The 17,008-nt window shown below is 43.2% G+C and overlaps 1 protein-coding gene across 1 annotated transcript in view; it reads left to right on the forward strand.

Moving 5' to 3' along the window:
- Nucleotides 1-17,008, forward strand: part of EDIL3 (EGF like repeats and discoidin domains 3) — a 974,710-nt gene that overhangs the window by 559,478 nt on the left and 398,224 nt on the right. The window lies entirely within an intron of this gene.

Below are 17,008 nucleotides of genomic sequence, written 5' to 3' on the forward strand. Positions count from 1 at the left end.
GTGGCTCAGAAGAGGAAGATGCCCACGAGGCCACAGGTGGACCCCATCTCACCAGCGGCCCAGAAAAGGAAGAGGTCCATGAGGCTGCTGGTGGACTCCATCTCACCGGCGGCCCAGAAGAGGATGAGGCCTCTGAGGCTGCCGGTGAACCCCATCTCACCAGTGGCTGAAGAAAGAAGAAGGAGCCCGATCTCCTACTCCTTCTCGGTGCTGGCATATGCTGTTCAAAACACATGCAGCTAGCACGTTGTCTATGCTGATCTCATGATACACAAGATCAGCATAGAGGAAGTGCTAGGCTCACATGGTTTGATTAGCGCACCGGCTGGTACATGAGGAGGAGCAGCAGAATGGATCCATCTGGTATGTGTGTCAGTGTGTGTGTGTGTGTGTATGTGTGAGTGAATGAATGAATGAATGAATGAATGAGAGTCTTACTGGGGTGTGGTGTGTGTGAATAAGAACCTGACCTGGGTGTGTGGTGTGTTTGAATGGGAACCTTATTGGGGGGTGTTTATGTGAATGGGAACCTGACTGGAGGGTGGGTATATGAATAGGAGCCTGACTAGGGAGGGGGGGGGATATGTGAATGGGAGCCTGACTCGGCAGGGCAGGGGGGGGGTATGTGAATGGGAACCTGACTGGGCGGGAGGGTATATGAATGAGAGCCTGACTGGAGGGTTGTGTGTGTGTGTGAACAAAAACCTGTCTGTGTGTGTGTGTGTGTGTGTGTGTGTGAATAGGAACCTGTCTGGTGTGTGTGTGTGTGTGTGTGTTTGTGAATCAGAACCTGTCTGGGGTGTGTCTAGGGTTGTTTGTGTATGTGAATGGGACCCTGCCGTGTGTGTGTGTGAACAAAATTTGTGCTGTCTTACTAATCCATGCCTTACTCAGGATGACTGGAAATAAAACGTTTTTATGTATGGAGAGCAGTGAATTTTACTTCCTTATTAGTATTACTTAATGGATGTCTGTGTCTGCCATTTTGAAATAATTTATTTTAGGTTGGGGAAATTTTTAAAATATTGTATGAGCTTTTAATTATTGGATGTTAGTCTATTCCTTAGATCATTGTAAATATTCTTTTTATAGGTATGGTTTTACTATTATGATTGATTTATATTCCTTGATTTTTATTGTTTGATGAATGATTTATTGAAGACTGGTGATGTTTCTGTTTCTCCATTGCTGCATGTGATAACAGTTTCATTCAGAAAGCCCATTTCATAAGAAAATCAAAATTCCACCCAGCAGATAGATCAAGTCAAAGCAGGGAAGGTAATAAAAGCTTATGTCAAGAAAATTATACTTATCATGGTTTATTTTCTTATATTGAATCTCTGACAATTGGCAAGTGTGCTTCAACAAAATGATTGGCATCCCTCATGCCACTCCATTGATCCCTCATGCTCTACCTTGCTCCTATACCTCATGCTACAACTTGGGGGTCTTTGTACCACTCACCTTGCAACCATGCCCAGACTTTATACCTGATGATGTTCCTGCTACTCTGGAGAGCTGTTTTGCACCTCTCATGGTTCTTTGGTGTCTTGATACTACTCTTTGTGCTACTTTGTCCATTTATTGGTCCCTTGGTATTTTTTCCTGCCACCTTTTTTGCTTCTCTCCCCTTTCTTGGTGCCTTAGGATGCTGATGCCACTTTTGGTATCAGTTTGCCTCATACTACTTCAAGGGTTCATGCAACTCTTGCTGGTACCCTCTTCTGGTGCCTTGGGGTGTTATCCCCACACTGGTTTTCTTCTCAGTTTGTTATACTGGCATATTTTGTGCCCAGAGAAAAAATATGTTAAAAGATAAAAAATACAGGTTGTCTTTTGTCACCATCTATGCTGACAGAACAAGATATGAGCCTTTGAATACATAAGGCAATGGATTTATAGGATATCTCGATTGTTTGAACTATGTTCAATTGCAGCTAATACCCCCTGATGCAGAATTCTCATTCAAAACATGAACCGTGTTGGGGTTTGTTGAATCATGTTGCCAGCATTCTACAAATGAATTCTTGAGATCATCTTGAAAGATAAGTTTTCTTTACTTGCAAAAATAAAAAATGTATTAAAATATATTCAGCAAAATCACATTAATGGACTAGACTGATAATTAAGCAAAAGGCAAATGAAGGCCATTCAGGTTAAGGCTGGTAGTGAGTATTATGAAGATCTATAAGTTACCTATTTTTCGATTTAAGGGTATGTGGGGTTTTTTCCTTTCACTATAGTATTCTTCCCTACAGCATATATGACACTGTTGTTTACCTGTCATATAGGAAATGCCAGCCTTCCAATCTCTCACATCCAGTTTTCATCTGTCAAACTGGATGAAGGAAAATATCCCTGTATGAAAGGGCCCTTATGGAGTCATGACAACATGAACAGCTGTGAGTTCTAATTAGCTAAGAAGCAGCAATGGGAAAGAGTGGTTGCATATGAAACAGTCTTCTGTATGTTATATTATCATACATGTTGACAGCTTCTCTGTTGTATGGGGAAATGCCCTGGTTCTGCTTAGCACCCATTGTTGGAATGTATTGGGTAGGAGTCAAGGAATGCAGAGTATATATTTAAATAACTGGAGGTGTACAATTTATATTTGTTTTTGCACATAATGGGGCAGATTTTATAAAACTACGTGCGTGCGTACTTTTGTTCACGCACCAGGTGCAAACAAAAGTATGCCTGATTTCAATAGATACACACATAGTCGTGCATATCTGTTAAAATCCGGGGTCGGCGCGTGCAAGGCTGCCCAAAATCTGCCTGCGCACGCCGAGCCGCGCAGCCTGCCTCCGTTCCCTCCACGGCCGCTCCGAAATCGGAGCAGCCTCGGAGGGATCTTTCCTTCCACCCCCCCCCCCCCCCCGCACCTTCCCCTCTCTTCCCCTACCTAACCCACCCCCCGGCCCTATCTAAACCCACCCTACCTTTGTTGCACAAGTTACACCTACCTGAGACAGGCGTAACTTGCGCGCGCCGGGCCGGCCGCTGGCGCGCCATGGTCTGGTCCGGGGTCTGGTCCAGAGGCCGCGGCCATGCCCCTGGAACGCCCCCGATGACACACCAGCCACGACATGCCCCTGACACGCCCTCCCAACACGCCCCCGATGATGCGCCAGCTGTGACACGCCCTCGACATGCCCCCTGGAAAGCCCCGGGTCTTACACGCGTCCCAGGGCTTTGCGCGTGCCGGCAGCCTATGCAAGATAGGCTTGGCGCGCGCAGGGGGAGTTTGGGGTAGGTTTTCAGGGGTTGCGCACATAACCTACGCGCGTAACCCTTTGAAAATCTACCCCAATATTTATTTATTTAATTAATTTATTTAAAGGTTTTTTATATACCGAGCCACGTTAGCAACATCACCTTGGTTCACATTGTAACATAACATAGCAACAAGCTTTACAATAATTTCATGTTTAACAGGGATTAGGCTAAAAGGGATAGGAGGAGTTAATGAAATGGAAGAGATTCATATTTTTAACAAAGCAGATAATCAAAGCAGTCTAACTAATTACATGAGAAAAAGAATATTAATGTGAAAGGGTGGGGAGAGGGACGCCCAAGAAGGCGTCCCTCTCCCCACCCTCCCCCCACCTATTTATTTAAAATTTTTTCTATACCGTCACTAAGTTATATACCATCGCAACGGTTTACATGTAGGCACATATTTAATGTAGGTAAAAGTGTACTATAGTACATTCTAACAGGTGCCGTCAAAGGTTCGGTTACAATATATCATTAGACAAAATAATTTTTAGAGAAGTGGGTCATGACCGAGTGTACTGAAAGTACTTTACGGGTAAATTTATCATACATAGTGTTATCAATATGCTAGTTGTGATGTGGGGTTCATAGACTACTCTACTGTATTGTCCTAAGTACTGTGTGTCGGTGCTTATCTGCTTATTCCTGAATAATTTCTATTCTCCCGTCTCCTTGTAAAATGCCTGTTTAAAAAGCCATGTTTTCAAACTTTTCTTAAATGCCTTGAGATCACTTTGTAATCTGATCTCTGGAGGCATTGTGTTCCAAATTGTGGGTCCTGCTAATGATAAGGCCCTTTCCCTCACTTGGGTTAGTCTTGCTGTTTTAACTGAAGGGATGGTTAGGAGTGCTTTATTTGCTGATCGAAGATTTCTGTGTGGGACGTGTACCCGTAATGCTGTGTTTAGCCAGTCTGATTTCTCATCATGAATTAGTTTATGGATGGTACATAGGGTTTTGTATTTAATTCTGTGTTCAATCGGTAACCAATGTAGTTCCGCTAGGGTTTCAGTTATGTGGTCCCTCCTCCTTTTTCCAGTTATTATTCTAGCTGCTGTGTTCTGAAGTATTTGAAGTGGTCTTAACGTAGTATTTGGTAGTCCTAGCAGCAGGGCATTACAGTAATCCGTGCTGGAGAAAATTAGTGCCTGTAGAATTGTTCGGAAATCATTTTGAGTTAGTAGTGGTTTTAGTTTTCTGAGTACCATGAGTTTTCCATATCCTTCCTTTACTTTTAGTGATATGTGCTGTTTTAGATTGATTTCAGGGTCCATTATTATTCCAAGGTTATGTACTTTTCCAGCTAGTTCAATTTTCTGGTTGTCTTTGAGGATTATTGAGGTTTGGCTGATTGCAGTATTTTTCCGTTCTAGGTGTAGAAATTCTGTTTTATCAATATTAATAACAAGTTCCATTTGTGTCAGTAGTTGTTTTATAATGCTTAGGTACATGTTAGCTAGATTTAATGTTTTCTCTATTGTGTCATCTATAGGTAGAATTAGTTGGATATCGTCAGCATAAATGTAATGTATAATTCCTAGTCCTGCTAGTAAGTGGCATAATGGCAGCATGTTTATGTTAAAAAGGGTCGCAGACAGGGCTGATCCCTGCGGAACCCCTGTTTTGAGGTTGATTTTTTCTGATAATGTGTTATTGATCTGAACTTGGAAAAACCTGTTTTTTAGATATGAGCTGAACCAGTTTAATGTTTTGCCTTGTAGTCCGATTTCTTCTAGTCTTTTTAGTAGTATTTTGTGGTTAACTGTGTCGAAGGCTGCCGATGGTCGAGCATTATTAGAATATAGTGTTTACTGCTATCAAAGCCTCTTAGAATGTTATCTGTTAGAGAGAGGAGCAATGTCTCCATGCTGTAGTGTTTTCGAAATCCGTGTTGCGATGGATACAGTATGTTATTGTCATCCAGGTGTTCAGCTAGCTGTTTCTGTACTGTTTTCTCAATTAGTTTAGCTAATAAGGGAAGATTTGATACTGGCCTATAGTTGTTCAGGATAAGGGGATCACTGTTTTTTTTCTTAATGATTGGTTTTATCATTGCTCCTTTCAGTATATCTGGCATTGTTCCTTCTTCAAGGGATAGGTTTATGATTTTAGTCAGTGTATGGGTGACTGTGTTAGCTGATTTCTTAAGTTCAATTGTTGGTATTGCGTCAATTTTGTGTGGGGCGGGGTTTACATTTTTTAGCATTTGTTCCACTTCCATTTCAGATATCTCAGTGAATGATATCCATTGGTTGACATCTCTTTTTTGCATTTTGATTTCTTGGTTGGCAGCATTTGGAAGTTTGTCTCTTAATTTAGTAATTTTGTCACTGAAAAATTTGGCGATTTCATTACATTTTGCTTCTGGTAGGTTTTGTGGTGATTCTTGTTTGTCACTGGTTAGGTTTGAAACTATTGAGAATAGTGTTATTGGATTGTTCGCAAACTTTTCTATTTTATTGCTGAAATATTCTTTCTTAGCATTGAGTATTAAATGTTTGTAAAGAGTTAGCTGTTTTCTGTATTTGGTTAGGTTATCGGTAGTTTTGTGTTTTCTCCATCTTTTTTCCATTGATCTGAGGGTCCTTTTTGCATCTTTTACTTTTACATTGTGCCAGGGGTTTTTTTGTCTTGCTTCTTTTTCCTGTATTGATTTGATGGGGTTTATTTCGTCAGCTATTTTTTTGGTTGTTTCTAACCATGTTTCTGTGGCAGAACTACAGTTGTTGTAGTCAATATCAGTTAGCTTTTCTTCTAGTTTGTCGTTTAGTTTTTCGGTATTAAAAGGTGGTCTGTATTTAAATTCTATGGGTTTATGATTTTGTTTGATTTGAGGTTTAAGGAATTTTACATCGGAATGAATAAGGAAGTGGTCAGACCATGGAATTTGTGTGTATTCAGTTTTACAGTGTTCTAAACAGCTGTGGTTAATAAAGGTGAGATCCAGTGAATGTCCAGCTTTATGTGTTGGTTTGTTGGTTATTAGTGAGAAGCCAATGCTGTCATAGCGTCTAATAGTGTTTGGCATGCATTTGTTAAAGGGTGGGCGTCCATGTGAAGATTAAAATCTCCTAGCACTATGGTTGGTTTAGAGATGTTTAAGTGCATGGTAAGGAACTCAATTAGCGGTGATGTATTTAATTCTAGGAGGCTTGGTGGGCAGTAGATAAGGCATATTTGTAAATTGTTGGTATCAAAAATGGCAATTTCATGATTTTGGGGGGTGTTATTTGGATAGGTTTGCATTTAAAGGTTTTTTCAATAATTAGTAGGAGACCTCCTCCGTGTTTATTTATTCTGGGGACTGAAAATACTTCATAATTTTTGTGTGCTATTTGATTTTTTAGAACTATGTCTGTTTTTTTTAACCATGATTCCGTTATTGCAACAAAGTTTGGTTTATTGTCATACAGTAAATCCGTAATGATTGGGAATTTCTTTGCAACTGAATGTGAATTTACTAAGATGAATGTTAGCATGATCAGTTCGTTTATTGCAGAAGTTTTGGAAATAGAAATAGGGTTCTTTTTTACCTGTATCAAATTATTGCATGAGGATGTTATTGTCTTTTTTGTTCTCTCTCTAATATTGTTCTTTAAGTAATTATTCTCATATTTACCTTTGTTTATGCAGATGGCAATTGGATAATCATCTGGTAGTTCATTTTCCTTGTCCATGTTGAAAGTTGGTAGATGTGTAGTGTTGTTGTAATCGGTTCCACGGTTTCTCAGGGGTGTACGAAGGGGCGTACAAAGGGGCATGCCCCTTTGGTGCGCTCCTTCGTGCGCGGCACTGGGGCGAGGCACCTCCGCTTCCCTCCTCGATTTTAAATCCCCCCTCCTGGCGTTCAGTGACATCAGCCAAGGGGGAGGAGCGAAGCAGCACTTCCGGGGACCTCAGGCAGCGTCTGTGTGGCAGAAAAACAGCAAGAGAAAGAGAGACAGAGCAGCAGAAAACAAGAAAGCAGCAGAGAGAGAGAGAGGACAGGTTAAACAGGTTAGACAAGCAGGGAAACAGGGAGGGGGGGTAGAAAATACTCAGGAGCCTTTGATGGGTTTCAGGCAGGTCGGCAGCTGGTCGAAGCGCCGATCACACGATCTCCTCCGCTTCCCTCCTCGATTTTAAATCCCCCCTCCTGGCGTTCAGTGACGTCAGCCAAGGGGGAAGAGTGAGGCAGCACTTCCGGGGACCTCAGGCAGCGTCTGTGTGGCAGAAAAACAGCAAGAGAAATATGACGAGAATGGCCCTCACCAGAAAGCAAGGAGTTGTAGAATGTCATCTTAGTCTTGGGAACTTTCAGCAGGTATTCATCTTAGTACGTGCACTGTTACAGATAGCTTCTTTCTGGAGTATTTAAAGTATAATATATATATATATATATATATATATATATATATATATATATATATATTACAAGATAACTTAGGTGCTTTTTTCCTCCCCCTTTTTTAGGGTTTTTTTGTGGTTTATACTAATCACTAACTAGGTATACATTGCCCAATTTTTGGTTTATATATATATATATATATAGATAGATAGATAGATAGATATTCAAAGGATCCAGCATAGCTAATGAGTGATGACCAATTAGGACAGTGTCTACATGAATGGGTCACTTTTTCAGAGTCTCTCATTACATTTATTGGTCCATGATGATCATCTCTCATTCTTTCTCCTTGTAGTCTCTAATATTTACCTAGTTCAAACACTTCTATTAGGAATGCTTTTTTTATGGTGTTTGTTTAACACTATGTTAGGTTTTCTAGCATCCATCTTTATTTAGAGTGGGCCCTTAATTATTTTTATACTCTAATTTATGGTAAGAATGGATGTAAGCAAGAATGATTAATTATAAAAACAATTCTAAGAAACCGGTAGTAATTGCTTGTGGGCAGAACTAGGGATGGAGATGGCAGTGGAATTGGTGTTCATTTGCTCTTGAGCATATACAAACCATGAGTATCCCAGTGTGAACAAGAGAATGAGAAAGAAAAAGAAACATTTATCCATGTTGACATATCTCCTCCCCCTAATCAGAGTCTCTATGCCATTGGCCAGATGTGAGACTGTGTGATGATAGGGCTTTCACAGAGAGTGTCCCTTCCAATATGTGGGCCTAAAAATCCAGAAATAAGGGTCAACATGCCAGTGGGTCAAGACAGTACCATGGAATCTGACTCGTGCTACAGGGAATAGATAAGGCTTGACAAGAAGTGTCTGGTATGTTAGATTGCAACAGAAGATCAGTGAAATGAAGGGCCCTCTACTAAGCAATAACAGTGCAATGAACTATTAAATTAAATTAAAGAAAATAAAGCACACAACATCAGCTAATACTTTTGAAAAACATGACCACTTTATTGGCATCAACATGTAGTCACATAGATGTAACTGTAAGTGAATCTTTGCGATTCACAATAAAAAAATGGGCAAGGAGATCACGTGATGTGGTGAGCAGGAAAGAGGTCTTTCCTTGAGCTCCGGGCGTCTGCTCCCACAATTGCTTACCATCTGCCTGATATCCGCGACGAGCATACAAAAAACCCCCTTCCTGGACACGAGCATATGTCCATCGTCCGTTATATGTATAAATCGCCCTCGGCTATGGCTGCTAGAGGTACAAAAAAAGACAAAGAAAAGTCGCGAGGAGCTGAGGCCAAAATGGCGCCCGGGGCCGACTCGGCGGAGGAGAGTGCCCATGCGGGAATTACCTTGGCGGACATCAAAGAAACGGTCTGCTCTGCCCTCGATGAAAAATTTGGAGAAAAAATTGCAGGGATCGAGGAACGGCTTACTGAAGTGTGCTCAGCCCTCACTGAATTCACACCACGGATAGAGCAAGTTGAAGGCCGCGTATCAAAGCTTGAAGATGACTGCCTCGTGGTGCCTACTACCCTTCAAGCACACAACACTAAAATTTAGGCCCTTGAACAAAAGCTGGATGATCTTGAGAACAGAGATCGCAGGGTAAATCTACGTTTCCTCGGTTTCCCTGAAAGTGTAGCGGATAGCGAATTGTGCACTCTACTTGAAAAATGGCTACCGGAGGAACTCGAGCTGCCGGCGCTGCAGGGAGGCCTTGTGATCGAGCGGGCTCATCGAGTCGGCCCCAAGAAAGACGGCGTAACACGGCCCCGCATCGTAATTGCCAAGCTACTCAACTATCGTCACAAGCAAGATATTTGGCTGGCCTACCGTGCAAAGAAGGAGATAATGTATAATGGGGTGAAAATCCGAGTTTTCCAGGATTACTCGCTGCGTGTTTCTGAACAGAGGAAAGCGTTCGCCCCCATATGCACAGAGCTCTACAACCGCCAGGTACGTTTTTCTTTATTGTATCCAGCGAAACTGAAAATATGGGGTGCAGATAAAATCCGGCTTTTTGATACACCGGAGGCCGCTAAACAATTTCTCCAGCAGCCATAGCGCTTCCCAGGACAGATTGGTATTATGGCTTTTTACAACGCGGTCCCAAAACCGTATCCTAACCATCAGTTCTCTAACTATACGGTTGCTGGCTGAACTTCTAGGGAGGTGCCTGAAAAATAGCCGTGCGTTTTGGAAGCAGCTTCAACTGTTGCGCTATGGCTCTATTGGACCTTACAAATTGCGTTTCTTGCAGGAATTGCCAGGGAAACTATTCCTTAGTATTTTGGCTAGTGAGCCTTGTTCTGCGGGTTCTCCCCTTGTTATACCGAGACATATGGAGCCAGACATGAGGGGCTCTAATGGTGAACTGGACTCTCATCTGGCAAAGACACCCGCTTGTTTTGTTTTGTTTCTTTTGGTTATGGACTATTTCCATCTTGGATCTTCAGACTACAGTACCTGTGTGCAGAAGGACTGTCTTACTGTTTTGGTGGAAGTTCCACTCTTCATCAGTTTTTAATTTTCCTTATTCTTCATGGTTTTATAGGGTATGCGGTTAACGCCATATGTAGGGGAGTATTGTATTGTTTTGATTATGTTCTTTATTATGTATGCACCTGTCATAGGGGGAGTGAGATGCCCGTACACATTTTACTCGTGTTCTCCCAACCACGGTAATAGTGGTTTCAATGCAGATTAGGAAGGGGAAAGGGGAAAAAGGGGGAGAAAAAGGGGGGGGGGCAAGGGAAGCGGGGGGGAAGGAGCCTGCTGGGGGGGGAAACAGCCCTTACTATTTTTTCAGGGAGCTGGTTTTTCTGTTGTGCTGGGAGGTAGGGAGGTCAGGCTGGGGGCCTTCCTGCACTTAGATAAGCCACCTTGTCAGGGCCCTGGGTCCTGGGTGTCCTGGAACCATTTTGACAATGGATAAAATTGTGTCATGGAATGTGAATGGACTGGGTTCGCCCATTAAACGTAAGAAAATCCTTAATCATCTACGCCGTCTACAGACCGACATAGCCTGCCTCCAGGAAACGCACCTGTCAGCGCTGGAGAGCGCAAAATTGCGAAGAGATTGGGTGGGCACTTGTATCTCCTCTGCAGCGCAAGGGAAAAAAGGAGGGGTGGCGGTGCTCATCCACAAAAATATTAACTTTAAGGTCACTACCCAAGTTATTGATTCCGAGGGCCGATACGTTCTGATCTCTGGCTCGTGGAATGATACCTTAGTTACCATCTGCAATGTCTACGCCCCCAATGAATATCGCCACAGCTTTTTTGAAAATCTGGGAAATTTACTACTTACTCATATGCAAGGTACTTTGCTGCTCATGGGTGACTTCAACTGCGTCCATGATGCCAGTGTGGACCGTAGCCCCCCGATACTTCAAACACCCTCTAAAAAGTTAAAGGGCATCGCGTACCTTTGTTCCCAACTGGGGCTTGTCGATATATGGAGGGTGCTTCATCCCACTGAGAAGGACTACACGCATGTTTCCAGGGCGCATGCATCATTATCTCGCATAGATTATATTTTGGTCTCCCAAAGTAGTTTTGGCCGCATAGTCTCTGCTACTATCGAAACACAGGTAATTTCTGATCATTCCCCAGTTATGTTACAGCTGACTACCACACGCACCACAGATGGTTCCCGTATGTGGCGGTTCCCTGCTCAGCTCAAAAAGAACACTCAATTCCAGACTTTCTTGCGAACTAAGTGGGATGAGTTTCTTAAGCATAACCATCAACATACAGATAACCCTCAACTCTTATGGGAAACGTCTAAGGCTGTCTTGCGTGGTGAAATAATATCATTTACACACTCCTTGCGCAAGCGCCTCCATTCTGACATTCTGGCTTTGGAACAGCAACTACGTTTTCATAAACTCATCATGCTTTCAACACCGGGCCACCCGAAGACAGAATATTATCACACGCTGAACCAACTTAATACTCTACTGCATACCAGAGCGCAACAACAAATTAACAGAGGGGAACAAAACTTCTTCCAATTCGGCAACAAGGCTGGTCGTCTGCTTGCCAACCTGGTTCGGGTTGAGCGTTCGAAAACCTTTATCTCCCGAATGAAAGATGCCCGAGGCAATCTGGTCTCACAAAAAACCGATGTCTGTGATGTATTCCGGGAATTTTATACCACATTATACGCTGAAGAGCCTAATGAAAACAGATCTGCGGAAGAGGAATTTTTTAAGGATATTTCGCTTCCTCAGCTTTCTCCATCTCATCTAGAGTTTCTTACACGTCCTATTCAACCTATAGAGGTCTCCAACGCCATTGCCGTAGTCCAAACAGGGAAATCCCCAGGGCCGGATGGCCTATCCTACGATTTCTATAAACTACTGCGCATGCAAATCACCGATACGCTGACCGCCTTTTATAGGGATGGCCTACATAAAAATCTATTTCCCTCTGATTTTAATCTGGCTCATATCACTATATTACCTAAACCTGGTAAAGATCCCTTATTACCGGGTTCCTACCGCCCAATCTCACTGCTGAATTGCAATCTAAAAATACTGGCAAAGGTTCTAGCCGATCGTCTCAACCAGCTCTTGCCTCAACTCATCTCGCATAATCAGGTGGGCTTTGTAAAAGGCCGCACGGGAAATGCCAATATGATAAAATTGATTACGGCTATGAAACTATGTCGCTCGACCCGGACCCCAGCATTAGCCATCGGATTTGACTCCGAAAAGGCCTTCGATCGGGTTTCCTGGAAATACATGTTTTTTGCATTACGTGCTTTGGGATTTCAAGGAGCTTTTTTGAAATATATTGCCCTTCTTTACCATAATCCAATCTCCATAATAGTAGCCAACGGCCTGGTATCCAAGAATGTGCCTATTTGTAGAGGGGTTCGACAAGGCTGCCCCCTATCCCCCCTACTGTACATAATAGCCATCGATCCTCTTCTCCGGAAGATCGACGCGAGCCCTAAGATCACAGGCTTCGGTGGGCCAGCACATACATTTAAGGTTGCAGCCTTCGCTGATGACATCTTGATTTTTATTTTGAACCCAGAAATTTCGCTGCCCGAAGTACTTCGACTGCAAGAACTATTCGGTACCTTTGCTGGACTAAAAATCAACCATGAAAAATCCGAAGTTGTTGACGTGATAGGCACGCTCCGACATACTTGGACTGGCGCTTTCCCTCTACGCTGGGTCGAAACCACGCTCAAATATCTAGGGATTCGTATTCCAACTGACATTGATGAGCTTTATAGCGCCAATATAACCCCTCTATTAGCCCAAACTTCTAAAACACTCGAACGATGGCAAGCCTTGCCGCTATCTCTAAAAGGGCGGATACAGCTTTTTAAAATGATACTCCTACCCAAATGGCTGTACATACTCCAGATGGTACCTCTATGGATCACCAAGAAGGATCTACAAGGCATCAACAAAGCCATCCGCACCTTCCTTTGGAAAGCGAAAAAGCCACGTATATCGTTGGAAATACTGTACAGACCAGTAGAGGAAGGAGGGTTGGGATGCCCAAACATCCTCTGGTATAATATGGCAAGTAATTTACGATTAGTCTGGGATATGCTTTTGTCCACTTCAACTTATGTCCCCTGTCAGGTACTGGCTGCCTGGTACCACATTACAGGACTAAACCCTTTCTTACAGCTGGATTCCAGCCGCCTACCAAAGGATATTAAATTTAACCTTCTGTTGCAGACTGGACGGAGAGTATGGGGTCAACTCCTTAAATACCTTGCAATCTCCTCCCGACTAACACCCTTTCTCTCCATAGCCCACAACCCAGACTTTCCGCCGGGAGTACAAACCTCTCATTTTCAGGGCTGGCACCGGCTGGGATTGCGGTATATATATCAACTTTTTTCGGATACCTCCTCACAACTCAGACCCTTTGCTGCATTGCAGAGCCAGTACGGACTTTCGATTGAACATTACTTTGCACTTCTTCAAATTCAACATTACATCTCCAGCCGACGAGATTGTTTTCTGATTTCTCCATCCTTTCTCAAGCTTCGAGAGCTCTTCCCAGTTTGCCCTACCCAGAAAATGAATATTACGTGGTATTATAAAGCCCTGGCGAAGCTAGGAGTCTCGGACCCCACACAACAGCTATTTGCCAAATGGGCGCAATGGCCATCCTTCAATCTATCCTTTAAACAGTTCCATTCCCTTTTCGAGAGTACCAGATATATCAGCGATAATGCGCTCTTACAGGAAACACACTATAAATTCCTCTGGCAATTCTTCTTCTCTCCATCGATGGCCCATAAGCTCCATATTGCTCCTACGGACACCTGCCCCGAATGCCGGACACAGGTGGGCACCTATGTTCATTGCTTCTGGGAATGTCCGGTCATATTTACCTTTTGGAAAAACCTTGCCCATTTGTGCTCTTTGATTCTGGGGCACACACTACCGGTGGACCCAAATTTTTGGCTTTTTGGGTCTCATGTTTCCCTGACCTGGAGTGTTTCCTCTTCCACCGCCTTATACCTACACAGGGCGGGACTTTTGGGCAAGAAACAAATCCTAGTGCACTGGCTAACGGATCAACCACCCACTGTAGACGCATGGTTCTCCAGACTGATTTCTTTGTGCAGCCTAGAATATGCCACAGCTCGGAATACCTCTTTTAAGAAATTTAAGGCAATGCAGGACATATGGGAACCCGTATTCATGTATTTAAAACCTGTCGTTCACTCTGGTTTGTAGACATGGATGAGCCCTTTACACATTTAACAACTCATATGCTCAGACATTTCACAATTTTTATGCCCAAATGGAATACTTTTTTGTAAACTACCTACTTTCTAGGATTGGGGGATCCCATTGACTGCTCTCTGATGCGCATGAGCTGTCTCCACAGCAGGCACGATGGGGGGGGAGGGTGGTAGGGAGGTGGTGGGGGTCTCAGGGTTTAAGGGAGGGTAAGGGGTGGGGGAGGGACTTGATTACTTGATCTATTGGTAATAGTTATGGTCTTAGTTCACTTTATAATAATTGCATGCGGTTCTGCCTATTTCCACTTCTGTATGCCACCCATTTAGTATAAGCACTTGGGAGATTACCCAATTTGGCAACTCCATCTTTGACACCAGTGACTGCAAAATATGGTAGTTTTCATTGTTTGTTTTTCATTTTGCATCCATTGTACTGGTTGTATATGACTGATACGTTCTCTTTTCATTTTTGTAAGCATATCTATGTTTCAAAAATTAATAAAAATATATTAAAAAAAAAATGGGCAAGATATAATAACAGATGCAAAAGTAACAGAACAAGTTATTTCTTTGTGTGCAACAGCTAATATCACAAAGGCATGTGCAAGTAGGCATAATGATAATCTTATCCTTAAACAAACAGGTGGATATAGCAAAGAGTATATCACGCGGAAATAGCAACCCAATGTAAACATATTGCTAGACAAAATACAGCAGACTCAACCATACAAAAGTCAACAATGAGAGGGCCAAGACAGTCCATGTTGAGAAAGTGCACTGAAATGGGCCAGGCAGCATTGTCTCTAAAAGCCCAAGACAGTCCTTGTTGAGAAAAAGCACTGAAGTGGACCAAGAGGCACTGTCTCAAAAGACCCAAGATAGTCCTTGGTGATAAAGTGCAGACAGGAGACTGGAGATGGGAGGCAGAGGACGGGAGGCAGGAGACTTGAGGCTGATGATGGGAGGCAGGATGTGGAAGGCCAATGACTGGAAATGGAGGTTGATGACTGGTGACAGCAGACTAGAGACTGGAGGTTGATGACTGGTGACAGCAGACTGGAGACAGGAAGGTCCATGACTAGAGATAGCAGACGAGATAGGAAGCTAATGACTAGAGACAGCAGACTGGAGAGAGGAGGACCATAACTGGAAACACAAGATCAGACAATTTAGAATAGATACTAGAGGCCTTAGACTGGAAACCATCTCCTATTGCAGCAAACTGTTTGGATATGATCTACATGCACAGACTTTCATTTTCACCAGCATCAGGGAGGGCTGAATACTCTGACAAATAAGAGTACATGTTAGCAGCCTGGCATAGGGATCTTCAGCCAGAACAGGCCTAGCTGCCAGCTGACTTCTGGGCAACCACTGTAGCTTCATATCACTGGTTCGTTAAGCCATCAAGTGCCTCATCTCCCTCTTACTTGGTAGCTGCATGTCTTTTTGGCCACAGCCCGTTCTGACAGCTGAGGACTGCTTTGCGATGTCATTGTCATCTGTGATAATGTCAGACTTGAGGCTGCATGCTGGAAGGATTGTCAGACCTGCATGAGTAGATTTAATATTGGTGAAAATGCTGGTGAAAATGAAAGTCTATGCATGTAGATCATATCCAAACAGTTTAACAGTTTGCTGCAATAGGAGATGGTTTCCAGTCTAAGGCCTCTAGGATCTATTCTAAATTGTCTGGTCTTGTGTTTCCAGTTATGGTCCTCCTCTGTCCTCTCTCCAGTCTGCTGTCTCTAGTCATTAGCTTCATGTCTCGTCTGCTATCTCTAGTCATGGACCTTCCTGTCTCTAGTCTGCTGTCACCAGTCATCAACCTCCATTTCCAGTCATTGGCCTTCCACATCCTGCCTCCCGTCATCAGCCTCAAGTCTCCTGCCTCCCATCTCCAGTCTCCTGTATGCACTTTATCATCAAGGACTATCTTGGGTCTTTTGAGACAGTGCCTCTTGGTCCACTTCAGTGCTTTTTCTCAACAAGGACTGTCTTGGGCTTTTAGAGGCCATAAGATGTGATGGTCTGCTCTCTTATGGCCTGTGTTTGCTCAGTCTGGGCTGTTGTGGCTCCTGCTGGTATATGGTCTCTGCTTCCTCCTCTGTGCTCCCCTATTACAACTCTTCCTGCTGAGTGCTTGGTCCTGGGGCCTATGAAATAAAAGCACATATAAGTATCTATCATATGTCCTTCAAAATATACTTCTTTCCATAATATTTGCACATAGGGAGCTGCAAATGTGATAATCTTATGCAAAAATTTGTCCCAAACATTCTAGCATTTATTTGTGAATCTTACCTGTCCTCTCTCCTGCAGTGTTAAGGTCCTCTAACAGGCCCTTAAAGTCATCAGACCCTGTACATTGCATAGTTCTCCTCTTCCAGTCTTCCTGACATACTTTCTCCAGTTTGTATCCTTTACATTGAAATTGGACTTCAAGACTCTAAAGTGGTGTGACACCTGCTCATTGGTCCTGCTGATGACACTGCTTCTGTATAGGGTATCTCCATCTTTCACCAAATGATGCCTTTTTCCTCCTTAGACACTGTGGCTGCATGGCATCCTTACAGCATGGAATAATTGGAAGGGATGCACTGGATGAGAAGCTCATTATCCTTGGTGGAGAAC

This window comes from Rhinatrema bivittatum, chromosome 1 (assembly GCF_901001135.1).
Source record: "Rhinatrema bivittatum chromosome 1, aRhiBiv1.1, whole genome shotgun sequence".
NCBI lineage: Eukaryota > Metazoa > Chordata > Amphibia > Gymnophiona > Rhinatrematidae > Rhinatrema > Rhinatrema bivittatum.